Genomic DNA, 16,726 nt, shown 5'->3' with positions numbered 1-16,726 from the left:
ACTGCTAAAAGGAGCGTAAAGCTCACAGTTGTGCACATTTTTATTTGTTTTTTGTCCTTATTTATTTAAACATTTGCATCAACTTTGTTGTGTAACACCCATATCAGCTAAGTCACTGTTTAGGCTCATTACAACTGCGTACCATGATAAAGGACTCCACCATGGCCAAGACTATGCTATTATCCAAGTCGCCAACACATCAAGCTGATTGGGACCCGAGCAAAATGGGTGAAATGCCGGAAGCGCCCCCTACAGCCGACCTACAAGCTGAGCAGAGTTGAACTGATTCCCCAGCAGGAATCTCCGACACCCTCCCAGCTCACACCTGCCAGCCACAGGACCTTCCTGCGGTTCCCTTACCTCCCCCCACCACACACACACACCTTCCCCCCACCTCCTGCCTTCCTCCCACCGGCAGCGGGGCGAGCGGTAATTAATTTCCTCATTTTAACGGGAGGCAAAACACTAGCATCCTGGGACCCGAGGCACGTGCCACCGGCCGGCGTGCTGGATTCAGGGGATTAGGATAATTAGCCCCCGGAAGAGTGGGCAGACAGATGGAGAGAGGAGACGGTGGCACCTCACCCCACTTCTCCCCTCTCGTTAAGGAGCCGTAAACAATAGTTTAATAAGCAACAAAGTTTTGTATTACGCAGAATTAAATCAAGAAAAATGTAAATTCTAAATGTTTTTTTTCCTCCCCCAAAATTCAAAATTTTGGATGCATCTCTGATTGGATGAGGATGCAAGGAAACGACAACCGCATAAACACGTTAACTTGCCGCAAACATACACAAAACGTGCTTGTGTGTGTGTTGTGTTTGTGTGTGTGTTTGTGTGCTAGCCATTTTGTCCGCTGTTCATCTGTCCGTGCAGAAATGCGAGTACGCCCCGCTATTTGTCAAAATGGGCGCCTGCTAATACGAGTGACGGCTCGGGGGGCCGGCCGGCCCTGCTTGACAGCGGCTCGGCTCTCCTCTCCGCTCGGCTTCAGGGCTCCCTCAGTCACTTAATGAAAAAGAGAGTGGACTTGTTGCAAATCACTGATGCGGAAAACAGATTAACTCAGCCGGCCTGTACTTTCCCAATATCGTGTACAACACGGGCATCAAGTTCAGTGATGGGCGCCAGGGAGCAAAGCGCAGGAGGGTGGTAGAGGGCGGGGGCGGGGGGACGGGGGGGTGGAAACCGAGAGAAAAGTTTCAGCGGTTCTGGCCGTGTCACAGGGGGTTGCGTGAGCTGGCCTGATTGTTTTTTTTTTCTTTTTTCTTTTTCTTCTTTTGTTATGCGGTGCCACGCAACAAAGCTATAACGTTTGTGAAACAGAAGCCATGTGGGTAGCCGATGGATTTAGGCCGTATCAAAGTGCTCGTCCACTACCAGGCGTACTTTTGCAATGCAAATAAAACCAAAACAAACCGGCACCTGGTTGTTGTTAGCATCAAGAGGAGTCTGTTGTTGTTTCCTGGCACATCACAGCTTTGGAAGAAGAGAATCACGTGACAATGGACACAGTAATAACAATGTCCAACGTAAAGGGGAACTACGCACAGGGGGCGCTGTCATACCCTTTGGCCTGTGTCCTTGTAAGGAGCGACGGAGTACAATGCCGTGCGTACATGATTTAAAATACGAGAAAATGAAATGAAGTAAAATTTAAGAGCAATATTTAACGTAAAGTCATTTGCGATGCATAAGCTCTGATTAGCGCCACGAGAATATTAGCCAATTAAATCACGTGACCAAAGGGTTAGGGCGCCCTTCTGTCATATTCCCCATATGACTGCACAGCCAGTGCATTTGCCTTCAAACTCGCCATCAGGTGCAGTGACAGCAGCTGCGATAACGACGCCTCCCGTCGTGTAGCGATTAGCTCTGACTGACAACTCTGTCTCGCTCCTCCTGGATGTGTTTTGGTGTTTTGCTTGTTTCGGGGTTTTTTTCTCCCCTCCCGTTTTTTTTTCTCTCCTCGCGAGAAAAAAAAAAAAAAAAAAAAAAAAACGCTCCCGAGACTCCGTCGCTGCCGCGCTCGACGCCCGATTCTGGCATCTGACAGACGGCAACACGGGCTTGTGGGCGGGGCGCGAGAGTGAAGCGACGGGGCTGGTTGGGGGGGGGGAGGAGCCGGCGGGCAGCCAGAGCTCTTGACAGGCGGCCAGCAGGTGTGAGTTGCAGGGGAGGATGCAGCGTCTCGGAGGCAGCTGCCGCGTCAGTCAAAGTGTTTCCAGCTGCTTACACGCCGAGATCCTGCACCCGCACCGCAACCAGGTTATCACTTCCATCTCGCTCGCTCAGAGAGAGAGAGAGAGAGAGAGAGAGAGAGAGAGAGAGAGAGAGAGAGAGAGAGAGAGAGAGAGAGAGAGAGAGAGAGAGAGAGAGAGAGAGAGAGAGAGAGAGAGAGAGGCCAGAGTTGAGACTCCACTTTATTTTTTTATTTATTTTTTTACACAAATTTGAAAGTTTTGGGCGACAAATGTTTCTAATTTTGTTCCTTTTCTGTCAGACAAACAGAAGCGTTTGCGTGTGCGTGTTTTTGTCAGACTTTTAGATCGGTTATGTTTGATTCAAGGTTTTAAATGGAGCTGCTGTCTTGTTCCGCTTTGCGCTCTTCAAGCTGCACTCAGGAAAAAAAAATGCTCAACAGGAATTGTGGCGGCACTCTCAACAACACACTTTCAGCTGTTTCAGGAAAAGCGGCAAATCATTAACAAAACAAAAAAAAAAAAAAGCATCAGGGGTCACTTAAGTGAAGTGTGGCGGTTCACAGTTAACAACGGCGCGCAAATTAATTCCCGCGCGACTTTACTCGTAATCAACACGACCTCCGCTCTGATTTAATTTACCAGCAGAACAGCTGCTCCAATGTAAAAGGTGAAAAAAAAAATAGAAAGAAATAAAAAAAACAGTTTAACAAAGCTCTACGAGTTCTACTCCTGCAGTAAGAATATTGCTCTTTTGATTTGCACAACGCAATGTTTTGCTCTCGGCGAATCTCCACCGGCTTTAAGCCTGAAAGCGGCTGAGCCAGGCAGTTTCCTGTCCCACCTCCGCCCTCTGGACGCCCTCAAAGGCAAATAAAATGTGCTGTTATTGTATTTTTTTTTTTTTTTAAGTCCACCAAAGTCCATAACAGACATTAGGGCTGAATGTGTGTCTCCAGAAGGTTGGGAAGGTTGGTGCTGAGAAAGCTTAATTGTGCCACTGGTGGAACCTCCTCGAAGGCCCGGCAGTTTAGCAGCTAATGGGAGGAAACCTGGTCGTAAACATCATTTACTTACGTCCCTCTTGATCTTACCCAATCTGTTTGTTTTTAGCTGGGATTTCGCTGTAGACTTGTGGTTCTCCGAGCAGAAATGTACACAAGCGTTTTCACTTCCAGTCAACATGTTTTTTTTTTTTTTCTTTTCTCAATTTGGAAACGTACCAGCAAGTATATTTAAAACTTAATTTAACAGGGGAAGAAACTCTTGAGTGCATGGCAAGAAAAAACAATTAATTTACTTCATGTGTCCCTCTGTGATTTCTGTCCGAGTGCAGATAAGAATTGAATAAAAACACAAAAACAAAAACAGACTTTGAAATGTTGCTGCAGGCTCTGTCTACAAAAGGTTTGCTGAGATTTCTTTGCGTTTTCCCACCAATGAAAACCAAAAAATAGGAATGATAAACCCAAGAAATCTCCTTTTTTAACCCCTTTAATTTTCATCAAACCCCTCCTACAGTCATGTTACTGTACCCACAGCCAGTTTCACTGGCTTATTCTGGGCTGCAGTGTACACTTTTACAGCAAAGGAAAAAAAAAAAAAAATACACATTTGCATTTCACACTTTTAGATTATTCTACATGTTACACATCGCGCTTTGAAACTTTAAAAAAAAAATGAATTAAAAACTGTGGGAGAGTATAGCGACATTCCATGCGGTCAGAATGCATGAGAAGAACTCGAGGTATCCGGTTATTCGTGCCTTCATTAATCTCCTTCCTGTAGATGAAAACACATCATGGAGGCCACCTGTGCCGTCTCTGTACATCCGAGGCTAAACTTAGCATGCAGAGTCTGCCTGTCTGTCTGTCTGTCTGTGCGCCTGTCTGTCCTCGGCAGCAGCACCTGGCGGAGAGAAAATAAACCCGGGGATTTTTTTTTTTTATTTAATTCATTTTTTTTTCTATTTTTTTTTTTCGCACAGCCGACCGTAGCTTGAATAATTACGTCCAAATTACCTGGTGAGCAATCATTTAATTCTCCTTGTCACATTGAATAAGGATTAATTTGCGGGCAAATATTACACAATGAATTATTGAATAACTCATCTCCCTGGCCAAATTAATCTTGAGGATTGATGGCGCGATTGTAACCTGTGATCGCGTGCGACGTACTTCATGAGTCGGTGGTGGCGCGCTGTACATTGGGTGGGGGTGGGTTGGGTGGGGTGGGGGTGTTGATAACTTGATTTCACCTGACTGTCTCCGTGGATGCAGCAAGCGGGTTAAGTAACCAAGCGGAGGAGACGGGAGGCGGTTTGGGACTGGGTGGAATTATTCTTGTGTGTGTGTGTGTGTGTGTGTGTGTGTGTGTGTGTGTGTGTGTGTGTGTGTGTGTGTGTGTGTGTGTGTGTGTGTGTGTGTGTGGATTAAGAGACTCAGGAAACAACTCTGCGTGACTTCTGGAGAACTTCCGAAGGACGCAGCGACTCAGTTTAAACTGAACGGAGTTATAAGAGTGAACCATCATTACAAACATTCCGGCAGGAAACCCATTGACGCCCCTCCCACCCCCTCCTCCTGATGTGCCCCAGCCGGGACCCCTTCGCGTTCCCTCCTCTCCGCACACGCTCAGAAATGTCACATGGCATCGCGGCGAAGGTGGAGAGCTTCATATTCAATTTTTTTTTAAACAGCGTCTTAGCTTAGCCTCAGGCTGTCGCCGCTTTGAAAGGCAAAACTGGGTCCTTGACTGCCCAACCACGCACACACACGCGCTCGCGCCGACTCCGGCGTATCACTGCTTTCACATTTTCGAGTGCCACCGCCGCCGCCGCCTGCTTGGATTGACTGTTACTAAACCGCCGTCGTTGTGCTAAAGTCCTCGAGGAAGCGAGAGTCTCACGCCTGTTCCGCGCCACGCTAGCCTCCCGCTCTCGCCGCTCTCTCGGCCTCTCTCAGTGTGCCAGGCGTTCAGCTTGCTCGGGTCTCTTGATCCCAGGAGCACCCTTGAGATTTGCTGTGCTGATTTAGCGGCTGCCTTTTGGCGCGTGGCCTTTATCATACTGTGAGTGCGTGTTAGATTGGCAGAGGGGAGGAGGGAAAAAAAAAGAAAGAAGCCAAAACAAAACAATTGCATGTCTGCATTGCAGGCTACGGGCCTGATTTCACCAACCTCATTTCTTAAAAAAAAAATAAAAAAAAATAGGAGGAGAGGTTTATTTGTCTGCACAGGAAGTGGGCAAATTGAGCTAAAAAATGTTTTTAAAAAAAGCAGTCAAGGCTACATCGCTTTCCTTTTTTGTTTTGCATGTTGCATTTTTGTATAATGGTAAGAAGATGAGTGCAGACATGCAGGTGTTGTGATTTATGTATCTGCCCAAACGCAGCCACGGCTGGAGGATACGCAGCTGTTGCTTGCGAGTCACTCCTCCCTGCGTCCGCCATGCACACACGAATATTTACATTTTAGCAAACTGCTTGCTTATTACAGCTTATTACACATGCGGAACTCGCAACCACCCCACCACTCGGGTTCACTCACATTTACAGTCCTGGAGCAATATTGCTTTTCTTTCTTCTGTCGTATTAGCATTTGTCTCAACACGATTTCATACAAAGTGGAGAAGCGGCGCTTCAACACTGGCGTTGGAAGACAGGTTTGTTAGCAGCACTAGCTGGAGAGAAAATTAAATGCGAGAAGGGGGAAGTCGGAGGGGATTGAAAACATGACCTTGATTTGACTCGGAGCCGGCAGGTTTGTGTGGGCAGGACAGAAACCGCAGCGTGTGCAAGTATTTTCCAAACCTTCTATTTTTTCTGTATTATTAGTAAAAGCCTAGTAAGAAAAGCTGCTGCCCAGGTGGTTTCAGCAGGTAATGAACTTGTCAGCTCAGAGGCTTTAGACTTTGTTGGTTTTTGTGTGTGTGTGTGTGTGTGTGTGTTGTGTGTTGTGTGTTGTGTGTGTGTGTGTGTGTGTGTGTGTGTGTGTGTGTGTTGTGTGTGTGTGTGTGTGTGCCCTCGCGCTATTCAATTGGGCACCTCGGTCTCCCGTCTCCCGCCCCAAATGATTTCTCGAGTCTCTGCTTGGCCGCTTGTTTTGCAGCGGGAACGCATTTTAGCTTCTCCCATCGGAGCCGAGCTATCGAATTGCCTCTCATTCAAAATAAATAATCCGCTCCCATAATGCTCCTACTGTGTATTCTCGCAAATGCTAAGCAGCCAAAATGCCATTGTAGCTGGGGGATTTTCCATTCTTTCTCAGCAGCCCGTCAGTAGAATTAACCCTGCCAGGAAAAGGAAAAAAAAAAAAAAAAAAACTGCACCAAGACTTGACTGCACAAGGAGGTGATGCCGCTGTGAGGTATGGATTTGCTTCGGTCCTCCACTTCATTTGAGAAAATCTCAAATGAAGTGCACAGAGGCCGTCGGCTTAGTTAGCAAACAATACGGCGCAGCAGGTGGAGGGAGGTTTTCATGAAGTCCTTGTTAGACCACAGAGGAGTTCAGAGTTATTGAGGTGGCTGCAGATTTTCAATCCGGATGTAATTGGAAATTGCAGTATGTGCAGGTAAAAAAAAAAAAAACTTCAAGGTCCCATATTGTCTAAAAATTCACTTTTCTCAACGTTATTATAATGTCTGTATAAACTCTGCTCCACCTTGTTTCATTTGTGATGTCACAAAGGGGCACTGCTGTCTCATCCGGGTCAGTGTCTGTACCCCTGGCCAGGTGGTGGCTCCGCCCTCCAGTGGCTGATGAAAAATGAACCTTTCAAAGCGAGTATGATGTGGGACCTTTAATTTATACAATAGGACCTTGAATAAACATCCCCAGCCAGCTCATAATAAGACGATGAGCAGTGCTCTTGGGAGGTAAACGTACTTTTATTTAATATGTGCTTTAAATATTTATTTTTCTTTCTTTTTCCTTTACACATAGAATTATAAATGACTGATTTATTGAGCAGCCAATATCCTGATAACATCTGATGTTTTTAATGAACCATTGCAATGACCTTTTTTTTTGGTCATTTTCTTATTCACGCTTTTTCAGCCTCGGTGGGACACAACGTGATTATCTTTTTTTTGCTCCATTGTAGCTCAAACACAGAACCAATCCTTTCAAAAATAATCAGCGGCAAAATTAAGGAAAATAAATAATGTAACAGCTCTTATTGTTATTCAAATGGCCCCCGTGCCTGCTTAGCATTCCAAAACACTACAAAAAATATTATGGATGATGCGAAGGTGGCGCAAAAAGGCTGCACTTTAGCTCATTTGAATCACGGAGGTCTTTTTTTTTTTTTTTTTCCATTAGAATTGATGGACAACGTTTTAAACAAGGTCAGGAAGATAATAATGGCATAATATTTTCAGCTCTCTCCATTCACATCCAGAGGCTACTCAAATAAAGGTCTGAGGTAAAGTCTTCGCATTTCTTTGCATCACTTCTTGGTAGGCGTGTGCTAAAACGGCCCTTTGTGATGTCAGAGAGGACAGCATGGTCTCTTCCCTTGTTAGCAACAACACCAGGTGTTGGTTATCGACTGCACCGTCTTGTTTTTTATGGCCTTTGGAAAAAGAAACACAGTAGTTCCAAGGAAAGCATTGGATTGAAGCTGCAGGAGGCGGCAAACAGAGGGCTAACTTTGTCGAACTATGCAGAGATTTATGTGGCAAGGCTTGTGTCGGGCTGCTCCAGGAATCTGCCAATGACTACATAACATTTTAAGGACCATATTCTAGACGTTTACAGGCTCAATGCAATTACCAGAAGACAAACCAAACAACAACAAACAAACACAAATCAAACCCAGTCCGGTTCAGGACGGGGAAGGTTGCGAGGCTAATGTGACACATTATTATACTGCCGGGAAACACGGCGAGACGTACAAGGACGGAACGTTCAAAGTAAACAATTACCCCTATAACCCATAAAGTCTGCAGCCCCGGTGCGTGAATCATCGCTCCGCCGCCAAACAAGCGCTGGAGGTGGTGCGGCTGCTCGCGACGCGCCAAGCCTCCTCGCGCACGTAGGGCGGTTCCACCACACGCACGCGTGGTGTCGTCGGCCCTTGACGGCGAAGCGGCGCCTGATTGTTGGCGCCGTTTCAGCGGGACCACGCGTCCGTGTCGGCCGTGAAAGCAAACACTGCAGACAATTTACGCTGTGCAGCAAGTGTGACGATCACCGGGGAAGGGCAAGGAAGTGGTGGGGGGGGGGCATGGCCGTGGCGGTCAGGAGATGATTTGGAGCTAGACACGTGGGACTGACGGACATGGGGCATCACTTTAATTAGTGACTGATAATTCAATTGGAAAAAAAGAAAAAATCCTTTAATATACGTTGTGCCTTAATGGCTTCAGGGGGTTGTTGTTTGGTTCCATTAGTTTGACGAAGTTGAGGCGGAATTAATTAAAACTTCTCCAACCTGAGTTGTCTCGAGTTGGATTCCACTCGGAATACGTACCCATTTCCATCCTTGATGGTAGGGGAGAAGCCTCACGTTTGCTTGTCCAAAACAAAGGGGGGAAGAAAAAACAAAATAGCCTTCTGTTTACAGCCTCCTGCAGAAGTGCAGGGCCTCCTATTAGCTGCAGAAATTGAGCCTTTGTTGGACTTTATACAAACTTGGAATTAGACAAAAAATAAGGCGATCTCGAAAGGGCCCTGGATCAGGGGTGTTGCCACTAACTTGGTAGAACAGATCGGCGCCCTTTATGACATCACAAGTTTTCTCTTTTTCTTTGTTTTTTTTTTTTTAATTTTCTATAAAACAGAGAAAAGAGATAAGTCCAGGACGGACTGGATGGAGAAACATCAGCGTTGTCGCTCATGTCCTGACATTGTTATGGAGACTGATCGTGAGCCGTGCTACAACACACTGTGTAACCATTGGCTGAGCCCATGTGAGGGTGCAAGAGGTCATTGACCTTCTGGTTATTGTCCTCGGCTTATGGTAAATCCACTTTATTGTCTCTGCTCTGTATCATATGCAGCTGATTCAAGTCGAGATGTCTCGCACAGCCATTTTTCCATCAGTGTCTGTTAACCACTTATGCCGAACATGCATTGTTTGTTTATTGTTTATTTTTAATGATTGTTTGCTCTCCATGCTTATTTGGCCTTAGTGGAAGTTTTTTTTAGACTGTCCGCCTGTCCAAAAGTAAATGCATGCAAAAAAAAAGGCTTTATACAAAAAATAAGTCTCATGGATGGATGAAAATGACGGCATTATGCTATTTCACATCAAAGAGACATAAGCATAACTTTTTCTTTTTATTACACCATTAAGCTGAGCAGCACAGCCTTTGGGATTTTCAACAACACAATTCAAAGGAAGATTCTCACTGCTTTGTTTGTGTTTGAGTTAAAAATTCCCCAAAAAATGATTTGGTCAGATAGAATCTTTCATGTCCGCCTTGAATTTGTGTTGAGAGACAAACACAGACACACTGAGGGAAGTGGCACTCTTATTAGGAACATTACAAAGGGAAACTGGTGAGTCCTTGTAGAACTGGGCTGGCTGGACTTCCTTGTTGTTCCAATCTTTGGAAATAAAACATTAAGAAGCTCTGTTTATTGTTTAAGCAATGCCAATGCTACTTTCACTATCTAAGCTAACCGCCTAAACCCTATTGGACAGCAGTGGGCTGTTTTCAAGGGAGGAGCTTGATTATTATTATTTCAATTTTGTTGTATGACTTGGCAATGACTCACTGATCAATTATTATCACATGATGACAATAATAAAAAAGCTCAAATGTGCAATACTGTTTATATACCGACTCTTACACCGTACTCTCTCTGGCTTAGCAAGGAAACATTTGATTAGTTTGTTTAAAAGTTCTAATGGCGTTCTTGATGGAGGTCCAAAGATTCTTAGCAAAGGCAATGCGAGAATAATTTAGACATTTAACTTTGGTCTGAATACTTCAGTCAAGGGCAGGGATCTCATTAGGATGGTTCCCGTAATGCCTCTGACTGACGCTGGCCCTTTTTTGGCTTTTTTTAAACTCACACGTGTTTCTTTGATTTTGTCTCGTCCCTGATCGATGGTGGGGGTAGGGGGCGGGGGAGGGGCTCGGCAACGGAGAACAAAGATCGGTGACGAGACTCGCCCGCACCTGCCAGGCCAGAGCTGACCAGGCCAGGGGTAACGACAAAAGTCCCTCAGGACGTTAACGAAGCCATTAGGCAAACTCGACTGAAACCGATCGCGAGGCAGCCGCGTTGAATCGCAGGAGCCAAATTAAAATTCAGCGCGCGCGGCACTGAAATGTAAATATCCCGTCTTTGCGGGGATGAGCCGAGGCCCTTCACCGCGCTCTAATCGGCTTTGAAAAGATGGTGCAAAGTGCTCGGGAATAATGCCCGAGCTCTGTGATAAAACAGGGCGCTTTTATTATAAACCTACAATGGTCGAGCCCGTGTTTGAAAAGGAGCTCGAACATAAGCCGTGTCCGTTTTTGTTCCCCCTCGCCGAGAGCAGACGTTTTCTCCTCCTCGTCCGCAACAGTTTTTCTCTTTTTTTCAAATGCCTGCTTGTCTCATCATCAGAGCTGTCATCGCCGCCGCCGCCACCGCCGCTCTGACGTGACTGACGGCTGCAGATTGATGTTTATTTAATTTAACAAGTTGGTTAAATTGATCGAGACTTCACAAAAAACCTTCATGTATTTTTTTTTGTCAAATAGGGATTTTCTGTGACATGTAGCAGCGTCTTGGCAGCTTTCTTTTTTTTTTTTTTTTTTAGGAAATATGACTATAAATCAGTAGCAGTAGCCGCTAACAACAGCATAGCCAACTGAAATGTAATGAAACTGTAATTTACAGTAAAAAGCTAAATATTACAGCGACATCCACATTATATGTTAGGTTCTTGTTTGCTGAGGCTGCTGAAGACATTCAGGGAGCAAAATCAGGATGTCCAACAGTGAATCGATATCACACGCAGCCAAATTAGAGTGACGTGTGCCTCCACTTAGGAAAACAGGACACTTTATAAATGGTCACATTTTTTTCTGTTTGTTTATTGATAAATGTTCAATGCGTTTGTTTTGTTTATTTTATCAAAGTCAAAAACATCTTGACATTGGCACGTGGCCACTAGCACTGGTCTTTGAACCCATGCTGCTCGACCGCTAATTTACCCACAGCAATAACGAAATGTGCTTTGCAATGACTAGCAGGGCTGTTTGGATGTGGTCCAACACTTTTAATATGACATCTCCAAACAGCAGCCTTTTGGTATTTGGGAATAAATAAATAAATAAATAAATAAGTAAATCCCTGCTGCGGTAACTTGAAGAATAATGACTAAATTTAGATTCTATGAAAGTCAAATTTCCTTCCGAAGGTATCAGGTAATGTCCCACGCTTGACTGGTCACCACATTCATTGCTCCGTGCTCTGCGATAATCCTCTTGAGTACACAGCTCTCCTGCTCGCCCCGAGGGGAGTAATCTCCCTCCTTATACCGGCGGAAAAAGTTGGAAGAAGCAATGGATAAAAAAAAAAAAAAAAAAAAAAAAGCAAGAGCCCGGGGGCTGCAATTCAGATGTGTTGAGATTGGTTCTGCTGCAGAGGATGTGACCACTCTGCCAGACACACCGGCAGGTTCCGGCTGAGCGCCTCCTCCCGTCCCAGAAAACTAGCCAGAGACGTCCCAAATGGTGCGACCCGCAACTCCCTATAATTTGTCTACATTAGCATTGCATGTGTGATCCGTCCACAATGAAAATGGGGCAGGTGTATATTTAGCTTGGCCGACGGTGACTTTGAAAGATCCGGGTGGAGGACCCAGCATTGTCGCCTGCCCACAGACCCTTTTCAGATGATTTGCACTTTTTTTTTCTTTTTTTTAGGCCTCGTTTTTGATTTTGATTTGCCAAAAAAGTTGGAAGTTCTGCTTGGATAGCATGCAGCTCTTTAAAAAGCTGTTGAAAACTCATTAAGGGGCCCCCATGCCTTATTTATCGCCCTTTCCAAAGTAACACAGGGGGATCATAAAAAAAGATACTTATTTTAACGCTCTGTTTTTGTTGTCCCCCCAAGCTTTCACCGTAATTTCTCGGGGTGTGGCAGAGGACAATTATAGCGCCGTCAAAGGCTTTTTATATGTGGCTGAACTTGATCTCTTGTTCTAATTATGTTGAGCACTAAAGCAACAAAGAGCTTGTCAAGATTTGCCGCTAACGCTTTAGCCTAAAATAAACCGTCTTTTCATTTTAAGCGCTCTGAGATAAATGCCAACCTTGACACGGGCAGCAGCCTTTCGCTGCGACGTCAGTCGCATCTGGACCAAAAGCTGTTTTCTTTTAATGTGAAGAAGAGCGCTAATGGAGGGAGAGAGAGAGAGGAGAGAAAGAGAGAGAGAGGGAGAGAGACAATGCATCCAAACTGCTGTAAGCCCTCGGGATCAAGTCAATTGGTTCGCAGCAGTAAAATGAAAAAGGTCCCTCGGAAAGTGGCACTCATCAAAAAACGAAGCCTCCAAAGCCCTCAAGTGACCCATCAGAAAGTGTGCGGACATAAAATTCCTAGGTGACGCCCCCGGCGGGGGGCAGGACGGAATTGCACTCGACATTCAACACCTTAGTTTTTACTGGCTCTCATCATGGTACTTCGATTGAAGCGTAAAATGTAGGGTGCGGAAATAAAAGCATGAGTCGCTGTGCGAGTTCATACTTTGAGAACAGCGGGTCGCCAACATTTGTGGCTTATGTCTGTAAAAATAGGAACACAAGCAGATGTGTTGTTGGTTTAGGATCATCAAGAGGCGATTGGAGCCAACTGAAAAAACAAAACAAAACAAAAAAACAATTGAAAAAGTGTTCTTCCAGGGGCTTATCAGATGCTGCAAAGTGTTGAAAATGTATTGCTGTGCTCCGCAAATAGATGATATAATGATAAAAGTTATTGTAAAAATGATTCTGTTTCAGCGCAAGCAGGTAAAGAGTAGAAATGGAGTCGTGGACTTGGTGGGCACAGAATGAAAAATGAGGCACGTCATGCTTCAAATTATGTTTTAAATTAAACAGAGTGATTATTAATAGGAGAGGTTAAAGGCTTCTTAGCCAGCAGCTAAATATAAAGCAATACATTAACAGCCCAATGTGTCTTTTTTGCGGGGATCCACTGTCAGGGAAAAGGACTGGAATGAAAAATAAGCATTCAACGTTCCTGAAGGAAAGGTTCCTCCTGCAGGGCGCAGCTCATGTTGCAACGTATCAGTTCTCATGAGAATGTCTGCCAAGTGTTTCCACGTGCAATGTGCATTCTGAAAGCTATTCTCAGTTGGTTTGTTTGTTTTTAGGATTGTGTTTGTGCTGCTACTGTGGTTGATTCTTCTGTGAAAACGTGCATCGCCGGCAGTCCAAGACAACAGTGTATCTTGCTGTATCGCATCATGTCGCGTTCGATCGTATCGTATTGTATCATATCGCAGTGTCTTGCATCATGTTGTGTTGCATCATATTGAACTGTATCTTACCCTATGGTATCGTGTCAGTGTCTTACATAGAATCGTAGCGTAACGCAATATATTATTGCTTTGAATCGTATCGTATTGTATCGTATTGTATCGTATCGTACCACATCGCACCGTATCATATCGTATCGTGATGTACCCCTTGGCAGTGTTTATCTCTCACGCCACGCACAAGGTGAGAGCGAGCGCCTGGACTCCGCCGCTGTTTGCTCATGCAGGGCGTGGAGCTCCGCCCCGCCGCTGTGACAAAGTGCCAAGGCCGCGTGTCTGCATATCCTCAGCAGCCATAGGAGGACAAAAGAAAGGTGACATCGGTCCTGAAGACGATGGATGGCACGGTTGGGTCGACGCACACAGGTAGCCTGGCCACCACCCCCCGCCCTCCTCGACATTAGCCTCTATTGTCTTGCGGCCTGTTTTCCTGGCACAGCCTCTGATTGAACTGGCGCTGAGGTGAGGATTTGGCGGCGGGGAGGCTGTTCTTTTTTTGTTTTTTTGTCCGTTTTTTTTCTTCCAACCTCCCCGGAAACAAAAGCGTACGCAACTGGGGGGGGGGGGGGGCGGCTTTTTGTGCCACGCATTGTGGAGCGGGATTGTCTAATGGAGGTTCTTTGTGCATTGTGCGACGTGTCTGGAGAGGGATTTTGCGGTTTGTTAAAGGGCATCCGAGCCCCCGGCGCTCTTGCAATGCACGGCTAATCAATTCACAGGCCGGCCTGGCCGGGGTTGGCCTGCAATTGTCCTCGCAAGGTGCGAGGCAGGTTCTCATTATGAAACTATCTAATTGACGCAGCGGGCAGAAGGAAAAAAAAAAAAATAGACCCTTTTCGTTTTGCTGCGTTTTGAGGGGTGAAAAATGGGGGGCATTTTCATTGCGAGCACGCCTCGACACCCCTAATCATGACCGGGGCGCCCTGTACGGTGCAGAGCGCGGGCTCCCGCCCCGACAGATTATCCGGTGTGAATGTTTGGGAATGATAATGAGATCAAAACACCTCACTAAGCTGGAAAGAGAGGGCGGAGACGGGAGAGAGCGGGCGGGGGGGGGGGGGGGGGGGGGGGTTCTTTGGGGGGGGTGTTGGCGGCGAGCGAGTGGCGAGGCGGTGTGGGGGCGGGGCGACGGGGGGGTTTGGGAGAGGGGGGGTGGGGGGGGTGAGCGATAGCTGCGATAAATTGCAGAAGCAGAACTACTTGAGCATAAAATTAGATTTTACAAATGTGTTGTTACCTGACAGTCCTCCGACAGAGGAGATATCACAACATTACAGGGCTGCATGAGTGCTACTAATCATATCAAATAAATAGGAAGTGCGCTGCGCAGCTGCGATGGACCCGGACGTGGACGGGCCGAGTTGCGGGGAGGAAATAATACAATTAAAACGGGCCATTCTCATTACCGACTCAAACATTACCCCCCCCCCACAAAAAAAATTCAATTTATATGGTAATATGTTAAGCTGCGCAAAAAAAAAAAAGAAAACACATTATGATATTTGCCTAAATACTGGGATGGTGGAGGCAGATCAGCGGCGCTTGATTCCACCGTTTTCATGGCAACACTTTTGGATTTTGGTAAACATTCGCAACGTGCGTCTGTGTTGCCTCCTTTTACACTGCAGCTGATTAGGAGTTCAGCCACTCACAGACAGCTTTACAAGACAGATACGCGATAGACGAGGGGCGGGCAGGAACCCGCACGATCTCAGCCTTGACATCGGCCGGCCGCTATAAATAAAGGCTTCCTGTCTGAGCACCTGTCTGCCTTCAAATGGAAAAGGTTTGGCTCTGCGGACGACGTCTAAATTGAAAGAGGTGGAAGAAAATAATAATAACAGACCGACGTGCAGCACAGTGGGTCGAGCTGCTTCAGAGGGAAACAATTCTGTGCGCTGTTATTGGCGGCACAAATAGTAATTTAAATACATCATTAAGGCGACAATAAATCAGTCGGAATGATGAATTGAAGCTCTAAATCCAATTCGCACAGCGGAGACACAGTGTGTGTGTGTGTGTGTGTGTGTGTGTGTGTGTGTGTGTGTGTGTGTGTCTGAGACAGAAAATACTATAGCAGCGTTATCTACATTAAACTCTACAATCTGTGAAAAAAATATGCAGAAGGTTTGATTCCCCGAGGTGATAAATCTGAAGGGATTTTTTTTTTTTTTTTTTTTTTTACCTGTGTTAAAGCCTGACATTTTAAAATAGATTATGATGGTTATATGTGTTCTCTACGCTGCTATCTTCACCGTATATCGTCCATAATCCGTTGGAACGCACCTTCACTTCTTCAGCACTGTAGATTTTAATCAGAAGTGCTTTGTTCTTCTTCTTTTTTTTTTTTTTTTAATTCAGAGACATTAGACTTTGTCATTTTAACCTTGACTGAACATTAGTGTAGTGCAGATTGATTCTCGGAATAGAGAACGTACATCATCGCATGGCCCCGCATAGCCCGCCCACAAACTCTGGCCTACCCAATGAGAGGCCTTCCTCCGACAGAGGTTCTCCACTGAGAGGTCATAACAGCCAAGAACTTTTGCACTTGCTAGCACGATTAATAAACCACAGCATCTCCACATATTTGCAAGAAATGCATTTAGTCTGTTTACAGCCTCCTGTTAAAAACGATGCAGCTTCCTGCCAAGACTGATGCTTTGTCTGTTGACCCACCTTGTGTTTGCAAGGAGATATAAGGAGTAAGTGGCCACACCTGACTGGGGGAGATAAAAAAAATAAATAATAATAATTACTTCCCTTTATGACATCACCATCAAATCATCATCATCAAAAATTGAAATTTTAACTTTTATATTTAAAAAAAAAAATAAATCAGAGTCTTTAACAACATTATCTCTACAATTAACACCAAATCATTTATTTATGAGCTCGTCTGCATAATGAAAACTGACTCGCAGCATTTGGCAGCAGAAGTAGAGCCGCCACTACCTGCCAACTCATATCGACGGCCGGTAGCCGTCCAACAATTAACACATCGATAAAGACGATAAAAAACGTCTGTTGTCTGCCGC

At 45.4% G+C, this 16,726-nt stretch overlaps 1 protein-coding gene across 1 annotated transcript in view; it reads left to right on the top strand.

Moving 5' to 3' along the window:
- grik3 (glutamate ionotropic receptor kainate type subunit 3) overlaps positions 1-16,726 on the top strand; it is a 90,139-nt gene that overhangs the window by 26,032 nt on the left and 47,381 nt on the right. The gene's annotated exons all lie outside the window — the stretch shown is intronic.

This window comes from Nelusetta ayraudi, unplaced genomic scaffold (assembly GCF_046127955.1).
Source record: "Nelusetta ayraudi isolate G7.1 ecotype Tasmania unplaced genomic scaffold, CSIRO-AGI_Nayr_v1 ptg000131l, whole genome shotgun sequence".
Lineage (NCBI taxonomy): Eukaryota > Metazoa > Chordata > Actinopteri > Tetraodontiformes > Monacanthidae > Nelusetta > Nelusetta ayraudi.
Note: the sequence above shows the minus strand (reverse complement) of the source record. Positions and strands in the feature narration are given on the sequence as shown.